The sequence below is a fragment of the Crocuta crocuta genome, unplaced genomic scaffold (genome assembly GCF_008692635.1).
Source record: "Crocuta crocuta isolate KB4526 unplaced genomic scaffold, BGI_CrCroc_1.0 scaffold48, whole genome shotgun sequence".
In the NCBI taxonomy this organism is placed as follows: Eukaryota; Metazoa; Chordata; class Mammalia; order Carnivora; family Hyaenidae; genus Crocuta; species Crocuta crocuta.
The window spans coordinates 12,152,577-12,162,213 of NW_027533089.1; the positions used below are offsets into that span (position 1 = coordinate 12,152,577).

Here is a 9,637-nt window from a genome sequence, read left to right on the forward strand (position 1 = left end):
TATTTCTGGGTTCTCTTGTTTCATTGATTCATGTATCTGTTCTTAGGCCAATACCATACTGTTTTGATTACTATAACTTTCCAACAATAGTTTACATTCAGGGAGCATTATGCTTCCAGCTTTGTTCTTTTTCAGGATTGCTTTGGCTGTCTGGGGTCCTTTACTGTCCCATACAAATTTTAGAATTGTTTTTTTCTATTTCTGTGAAACATGCCACTGAAATTTTGAGAGATTGCACTGAATCTGTAGATTGCTTTGGGTAGTACAGATATTTTAACAATATTAATTCTTCAAATTCATGAACACAGAATATCTTTCCATTTATTTGTCTTCTTCAATTTCTTTCATTCATGTCTAACAGCCATCAGTGTATAGGTCTTTCACCTCATTGGTTAAATTATTCCTAAGTATTTCAGTTTTGTTTTGTTTTTTTTTGGATATTTGAAATGCAACTTTATTCTAATTCTGAATGAAAAGGGATGGGAAGGACAGTGACAAATGGGAAGGACAGTGACAAATGAGATTTCACCACCAGATATTGTGATGTGACTACCGCAGTCTTATATTTGAAACTCAGGAAGGAAACAACTGTGTTCCAAAACAGCTAAATGTGCAGGTCCAAAAACTGAGAGTATACAATGCCACATTCACTCTGAAGCCCATTCTTCTCCATCAGTATCCCAGAGATGAAGCACATGTTCCACTCAGCTAGACAATAAAGTTGCAAACACGCTGCACCACTGACGTCACAGGACACTTGCCTATGAAACCAGACGTCTGACTCTGGGCTCCAGCTGCACTTTCTCAAAGGTCGTCATCTTCACCCAGGAGAGCAGTTGTCTGAACAACCTCTAGATCACACTCACACTGTGCTGCCAAAGTTGGATCCATGACAACCTCTGGTGGGGCAGGGGCAGGCATGGTAACAAACTCCAAGATAGAGGCTCCAATGAGTTTTCTAACAAGCCACAGGAAGGGCTGTTAAAAGCTGTAGTTACTTTTGGCAGAAATGTCACAGTGCTGAAGGTTGGTCTTTCGGTGGAAGACCATAGACTTTGCCTTCACTTTCTTGTCCTGATGTCCATTTTATTGCCACACAGCACAATGGGGATGTTTTCACATGCTTGTACTAGATGTCTATGCCAGTCAGGCACGTTCTCCTAAGTAATTTACATCAAATGTTATAATGGTGTACTGGGCTTGAATATAATAGCCATCTCTCAGCCCACAAAATTTTCCCTGACCAGCTAGCTGTATTCCATACATTGAACTTAATAGGCCCTCTGTCAGCATGGACAACAAAGGGATAGACCTTAACATCCAATGTGGCTGCATATTTCTCAAATTCACCAGTCAGATGACATTTCATGAACATAGTTTTTCCAGAACCACCATCGCCAACCAATACAAGTTTGAACTGGAATTGGGGTTCAATTCCAGCCATCCTTGGGCAGCCATCACACTGTTGCTCCCAGAAGTGTCTCCAGCCCATCTGGCTAAACAGTATTTCATTCTCTTTGATGCAGTCATACCTGGGATTGTTTCCTTAATTCTTCTTTCTGATGGTTCATTATTAGTAGATAGAAATGCAACTAATTTGTTTCTACTGCTTTTGTGTCCTGAAACTTTACCAAATTCATTTATTAGTTTTTACAGTTTTGGGGTGGAGTCGTTAGGGTTTTCTATATAAAGCATCATGTTATCTGCAAATGTTGAGTTTTACTTCTTCCCTTCCAGTTTGGATGTCTTTTATTTCTTTTTCCTGCCTAACTTCTCTGGCTAGGACTTCCAATACCATATAAATAAAAGTGGCAAAAGTGGGCATCCTTGCCCTGATTCTGATTTTCAAGGAAAAGCTTGCAGCTTTTCTCCATTGAGTACGATGTTAGCTGTGGGCTTGTCATTGATGGCCTTTATTATGTTGAGGTACATCTCCTCAATACCTGCTTTGGTGAGAGTTTTTATCATAAATTGATATTTGTCAAATGCCTTTTCTGCATCTATTGGTTATATGATTCTTATCTTCATTTTGTTAATGTGGTGTAGCATATTGATTGATTTGCAGATATTGAAACACTTTTGAATCCCTAGAGTATATCCTACTTTATCATGGTGTTTGATCCTTTTAATGTATTGTTGAATTTGGTTTGCTATTATTTTGTTGAGGATTTTCTGCATCAATGTTCATCAGGGATAATGGCCTGTAATTTTCTTTTCTTGTGTCTTTGTCTGTTTTGGGTATCAGGAAATGCTGGTCTCAGAAAATGAGTTTGAAAGTGTTCCTTCCTCTTCTCTTTTTTTAGACGAGTTTGAGAAGATTGGGATTAATTCATCTTTGAATGTTTAATGGAATTCACTAGTGAAGCTGTCTGGTCTTGGAATTTTGTTTGTAGAGTTCTTAAACTACTGATTCAATCTCCTTACTATTAATTGACCATTCCGATTTTATGTCTCTTCATGATTCAGACTTGGAAAGTTACATGTTTCTAGGAATTATTCATTTCTTCTAGGTTGTCCATTTGCTGGCATACAAATGTTTATAGCAGTCTTTGGTGACCCTTTGTATTTCTGTGGTATCAACTGTAGCATTTTCTCTTTCATTTCTAATCTTATTTCTTCTTTTTCTTGGTGAGTCTAGCTAAGGGTTTGTCAATTCTGTTTATCTCTTAAAAGAACAAGCTTTTAGGTTCATTGATATTTTCTGTTGTCTTGGTAGTCTCTATTTCATTTATTTCTGCTCTGATCTTTGTTATTCCTTCCATTAACTTTGGACTTCATTTATTCTTTTTTTCAAGTTATTATTTAAATTCTAGTTAACATATAAGGTAATACTGGTTTCAGAAGAACATATAACTTACAGTTTTTGAATCTCCAAGAATAGTTATCATACCAGTTATCACATAGAGCTTTCCCCAAACTTATATAACCACAAAGCCCTTTTTGGTATGGAGTCCTTTAGCATATAGTGTCCCAACAACAGACTTTGTATGTTCTTTTACCAGAGCTTCTCAGATTTTCATGGGCATATGAATCACCACCTGGGGATGGCACAAGAGTGCCAATTCTGATTCAGTAGATCTGGGATAGAAGTCTGAGATTCTGCCTTTCTTACGAGCTTCCTAGAGCTGCCAGCATTACCAGTCTTCAAACACACTTTCTAAGCAAGCTTCTAAGTCAAAAGCTTTATTTCCACCAAAAATGTTTCTCTTCCTACATTTCCTGTCCTGGTCAATGGTGTCACTATCTACACAGTTACTCAACTGGAAACTTGGACACCAACTTCCCTTTCCTTCACTCCTCCCTCAAATTTAACCACACCTCAAATCCAACTTATTGCCAAGTTATGTTTGTCCCTTGAATCCAGTCCACCATCTCCATTTCCATTAGCTTTGTCAGGACTTTAGTATCTTTCCATGGACTATGAGTAGCCTCTTAACACTTCTTCCTGCCTTTAATTGTTTCTGTCCAAATTGTTGCTGCACACAATTAATCAGGTCAGTCCCTCACTTTAAAATTGACACTGGTATCCCACTGCCCACCCAACAAACCCCAACTGTTCAGCATTGAAATATTCCAGGTCCCGCAAAATCTGATCTCAGGAAATCTTCACTCTCACTACTAATTCAAGACACAACAAGGACTGTGGTCATATCAGGTTGCTCACCCTCCCCTGAACACACCATGCATGTTCCATCTCTGGACCTTTGTTCAAGCTCTTCCCTAGTCAGTATTGTCTTTCTCCCACCTTCACCACCTAGAGGAAAACTCTCATTCTTCCTAGTCTAAGTGTAATCTTCTTTGTTAAATATCCCCAATTATAATGAATTTTTACCTCCTTTGTGCTCCCAAAGATTTTTTTTATAACTTCGCTTATAGTTTCATTAATGTTGCCTTATAACCATTTATACATGTGTTTTTCTGGCTAGCTCCTTAAGGACAATGATCATGCATGGTACACAATACATGTTTGTTTATTCCTTTATTCAAAAAATCACCTTATATATGTGATGAATGAGTAATTAAGCAAATGAGCATATCGGATGGAGGACAAACTGCTCTGAATTCTTTACAAAGTAAGGTTGATCATTAAATAATTTGGGAGTTAGAGGTGCCAACACTCTGCACAGTCAAAAATCCATATATAACATTTGACTCCCCCCAAATTTAACTACTAATAGCATACTCGTAAAGCCTTACCAGTAACATAATCAATTAACACATATTTTGTACATTCTATGTATTATATATGGTATTCTTACAATAAAACAAGTTACAGAGAAGAAAAGGTTGTTAAGAAAACTGTAAGGAGGGGGTGTGCCTGGGTGGCTCAGTCTTTAAGCATCTGACTTCAGCTCAGGTCATGATCTCATAATTTGTGAGTACAAGTCTCACATCAGGTGAGCTCGAGCCCCATTTCAGGTGAGCGTGAGCTCTGCTTCAGGTTAGCCCTGCTTCTCTCTCTCTCTCTCTCTCTCTCTCTCTCCCCCTGCCCCTCGCTCACTTGCACACTCCTCTCTCTTTGAAAAAAAAGGAAAAGGAAAAAACAGAAAATTATAAGGAGGATAAAATACACTTACAGTACTATCTTGTATTTATAAAATAAATAAATAAAACAAATATACACACATTTCAAACCCCTGCTGTCCAAGGGTCACCTGTATAGACAACAGACCACCTGAATAAAATGCAGATTACTAGAAGCCAATCTAAGACCTACTGAATCAGAATTTTGAAGAGATGGGACCTTAGAATCTAGATTTGAGCAAGAAATCCAAGTGACTCTTATTCAGGCTAATGTGTGCAAACCACTATCATTTAAAAGTAAACAGGTCAATGGTACCAACTTGTACTCCTAAGGATTTAAAAATATTGGAGATAAAAATTCTCCTGGTCAAAGGGAAAACCCTGTAAGGCAATGAAAAAGTTAAAGCATATTTAGTGTCAGTAAAGAACAAAATAAAGATTTGGTAAGTCTTTTGAACAAAAAGCTTGCTGTTGAGCTCATGATAGTTCTTTTTAATATTTTCTGGCCAATGACAATTTAAAACATGTACACAGTAATTATTTCAGTAAAGCTATGATATTCAAGTTGCCACATTTTTCTGAGGCACAAGAATCGTTAAGTTCTCTTTCCTAGGCAGTATTTTAAAACAAACTGATTCCTAAATCACAATTGAGATCACCTACTCTGTTACTGGGATCGACACAAAACTGAAGGCCATCTTGATGAATATAAGAGCTAAATGAAAGTTAAATTTGTCACATTCTTTACCATGCTGCACACTTTCAGAGTTTCATTAAAAAAAAATAATCCACATAATTAGTTTAGCTTTACCAGGGAAAAAAATTTTGAATGACAAGGTCAGGCTCCTGACCTTTTAGTAAATTAGAGAAGATTGCCATAAATTGCACAATATAATGAAACACCAATTTGCATATTTGCTGCTATATTAAAAGGGATCAGTTTTAGCTCACAAAGCAGAACAAACAAAAACATGCATTTTAATAACTCAAATTACTCCCAGGAAGTGACCCTCAGCAGAAAGCCTGATTATCACTACTTAATTAGAAGCCTTGGAAATCTAAATCCTCCTTTAAATCCTATTCTGGGTACAGTGAAAGATGAAGCCATGAGTTTTGTCTAAGATTCAATATTTACTCTTTACTAATATGTTTGCTGGAGAGACTTCCCAAGCATTATAAAGACATGCGAGAAAAAATTTAATATTCAAAGAAAGAGTGCACAAAACCTGTGTTGGCTTGCAGGTGCAAAGCAATTAGCAAGCTGGCATTTACAGTACTTTTAATTAATTAATTAAAAATGCAAAGCTGACTTTCATTTCTTTAAATGTTTGAACATTTTATCCATCAATAATAAAGCACTACATGCTGCTGGGCGACAACAGCTGGTAAATGAAAAAAGTTAGTCCAGTGTTGAAGTAAGTGAAGAGAGATTTGGAATTTGCTAGAGCATCCCCATCTCTTCTCCCCCCACCCCCCGCCCCCTTTAAGGCTATTACGAAACTTAGTGTCAAATGAGATGGGAAATGGCCTTTTGGCTACTCTGAGTCATGAGCTGCAAGTGACAATATTTGATGTGGCATGGTCACCTTGAATGGGAACGAAAACAACGAAGCTTATTATAATTATAGTCGCCAGTAAGGACCCGCCGCTCTGTTTCCTTAGGGGAGCAGAGTTGTTTGGAATCGAGGCTACGTACTTCCATCTTATTTATAAAGGTTAAAAACATAATTAACAGAAGGAATTTCAATAATTTGCAGAAGAGGTGGGTAATGGCTGCTAATGTAATGCTGCTGTGACTAATTTTACAGCTGGACGCTGCTGGAACAACGACTTTACCATTCCCCATGAACACATTTTTGGTCAGTACATATTTAAAAACAACACCATTAATGTCCTTTAATTAAAACATAAATACTACATTGCTACCTCGGTAGGCATTCACTCAGCTGGAACTAACTGTATTTGCTTAATCTACAATTTTAGATGTATTAGCAAAAATAAATGTTGGTGAATGTAAGAGCCTGATTACATATCTTGGGTAAATTGGTGATAATGAGTCAAGAGACTTTGTGTTCATTCACATATATTAGAATAAGAATCATTATGAAATTAAAGCTAAGATTAATCCTGCTAATGACACCACAGAGCATCTGGGAATAAGATAACCCAGATGTCAGATTCACTGTGCTACTGTGCTGCTATTTGATAGAGTAACCCTTGAAGTGTTCTTCTAAGGCAGATAGCTGCTACCCCCCCTCCCCCGCCCCGTCCCAGCACTTGAAATGCAAATGAGTGACAAGATAGTCTAATAATGAGAGCAGATTCTAGCAGTAAAGAAAATGAATAAATTAAAAAAAAACAACTCTGCACCACTGATAAGAACGAGCAGCAGGCACCCTGATGTCCTCAATTAGGGTGGATGACATCTGCTGAGCATTTCTCTCTAATAAAGCCCTCACTCGGTATTCCAAAGCACACGATTCTAACACTGTTAACATTTTAATGTCCTGGGCGTGCGTGGTAACATTAATTACAAGATGATTTGGATGACTTCTGAATCTCTTTTATGTCTTCCGCAGAAGAGAACACAGCGTTGCAGCTTTGATATCATAAATAAAATGGGGACGCCTGCCAAGCATGAAAGGTATCCTGAAGTCACTTGCGTCTGCTGTGTTGTCCTGAACCTCGGTAGCCAGGCAAAGAAAAGCCTCTGGGCATTTACAGAGGGTCAGTAGCTACGCATTTTAGGGGAGGCTATGTGGCTCTCAAGGATTTTTTTTTTCCTTTATGCTAAAGGTGAACATTTTTGTTGCTGTTTTTAATTCCTAATGAGCTTAAAGTCCAATTAATATTTTTCTAAGCACAGTTTGCCTTCCTAATAGCTATTTTCATGAGCTTTGGCAAATGTCACCAGGGCTTTCTTGTTTGCTGCCTGGAAGGTGGGGGGAGTTTCCCGCACCCCCTCATTCAACAGACTAACACAAAGCACTGGCACCATAGGGAACCCCAGGTGGAAAGTGAGGTGGGGGGCTCAAGAAAAAAGAAATTTGTTGGTTATCCTACTACATAACTAGCACTGGATGGCCATCATCCTTAAGAAAATACTATTATTATCTCCACTATACTGAGAGGAAACTGGGGGACAGAAAGATAATGTAATTTGTTTGCAAGTTATTAAGCATGAAACAAGCAGCAGAACCAGGATTCGAACCTGTGGTGGACTGAGCTCAAAGTCCATGATCCCACTACCCCTCTTCACTAAATCCATGGTAGTCATTAGGGCTGTTCCCAGATGCTCTGGGTCTCATCCTTTGGGATGATAAAGTTATGGTTTCCTTGCCCTCCTTTCATAGCTATCTAAACGTCTTTGACAGATGTTTAGAGAAGTGAACTTCTCTAAAACAGAAGTAAACTTCTGTCTACTACATGTAAACAGAAGCTTTAGGAATCACTGTGTGGTTCACCCGCTCCCCTTTTCCCTATGTGGAGTAATGGATGTCTCTCAGCCTGGATCTGATGAAGACTGGGAGCAGAGCCCACAGCCAACCTATCACAAACATGAAGAGTGAGCAAGAAATAAATCTTTTTATTTAGGCTCTGAGACTCTGAAATGACTGGTTACTGCAGCATAACCTGGCCCATCCTGACAAATATAATACTAAACACGTACAGATCTGTAAAGCCCTCAAGTGACCTCAGGAATGGACGAAGAAGGATGGAAAAAATAAAAGTGAGGGGAGACGTGACTGAAAAGGTGGCCCAAGAACTATAAAACCTGGGAGAAAAAGACTGCAATGTAATTAATCCTAAAGGGTACCTTTAAACCATATGTGTGAATGGCTCCCCCTAGAGTTTTCCGGTGCGCAACCTATACCATCGTGTGCAGGGGCCCTGCCACTTCTAGCCTTGCTACTTTGAGAACGTGGTTCCCCACGCTTTTTACAGATTAAGCCAGATTCGCAGGGTGTGCTGGGTATAGAACTCATATTCAGCCATTAAGCCCAGCCCAAAGAGGAGCTTGCTCACTCAGAACATCAGGAACAATTCATCAGGACACTTGTCTGTGGGTCAAAATTAATCTTGATGACAGATCACTGTCACCAGATACATATAATAAAAAAATAATGTTGTAGAATCACAGAGATGTTTTATCCAAATGTGAAGGGAAAAAGAAAAGATCCTTTTGGTTTTTCATAATTAACTCACTGTGGTAGTGATTTAATGAAAGCATTGTCTAAGGGGAAGCAAGAAAGTGAAACACAGCAATGAGGCAATACAGGTGAAAAATCCAGTCCCCTTTCTCCCTTGTGTCTCTTTCCTACCTCTGTTTGGACCACTCCAGTGAAATATCCTAATTCTCTATGCCAACTTGCCCTACTCGAAAGGCCTGCAGTTGACCAAACTGACAACTGAACAGTAGGATCAAAGTTCCCAGCCACCAAGCAAAAGTTCTCCAAGGTAGGGGCACCTGGCTGGCTCAGTCACTTAAGCATCTGACTCTTGATTTTGGCTCAGGTCATGATCTCATGGTTCGTGAGATAGAGCTCCACGTTGAGCTCTTTGGCAGCATGGAGCCACTTAGGATTCTCTCCCCTTCTCTACCTCTCCTCATGTTGGTGCTCTCTCTGTCTCTCGCAAAATAAATAAACATTTTTTTAAAAAGTTCTCTAGGGTACTAGAGTACCAGAGTTAATGAACTGGATAGCACATTTAGAGAACTAAAGTGATGGAACTTTCTAGGATAGAGGCAGAAGGGATCTCAAGCAGGCAAATCACACACAGCTGCAGGTCCCTTCCCTCACTACCCCGTAGCACCATCCAATGGTTGCATTCCCCCAGGGAGCATTAGAGAGAATCCTCGATGAGTCAATCAGCCTTTTATATCTGGTAGTCCCAAGTTTCACCAGTCCAACTCTACTTCCAGGAATGCTGGTTAGTAAGAGTGAGAATGTCCAAGAAAGCTCTAACCTTGGTTAGGACTGGGAGACCCTTCTAAAACCGGGTGTGTTAGAGCAGCTCAACTTCTTCTAAAGATGTAGGAATAAGGTACACTTAAATCCACATTCATGCTCCAAACCAGCAATTACCCAGTGAAAGGGATTCAGTCCCAAAG

General features: G+C 39.1%; 1 pseudogene; it reads right to left on the reverse strand.

Moving 5' to 3' along the window:
• Positions 1-804: 804 nt before the first annotated feature.
• Positions 805-1,444, reverse strand: LOC144216719 (GTP-binding nuclear protein Ran-like; annotated as a pseudogene).
• Between the last annotated feature and the right edge of the window lie 8,193 nt (positions 1,445-9,637).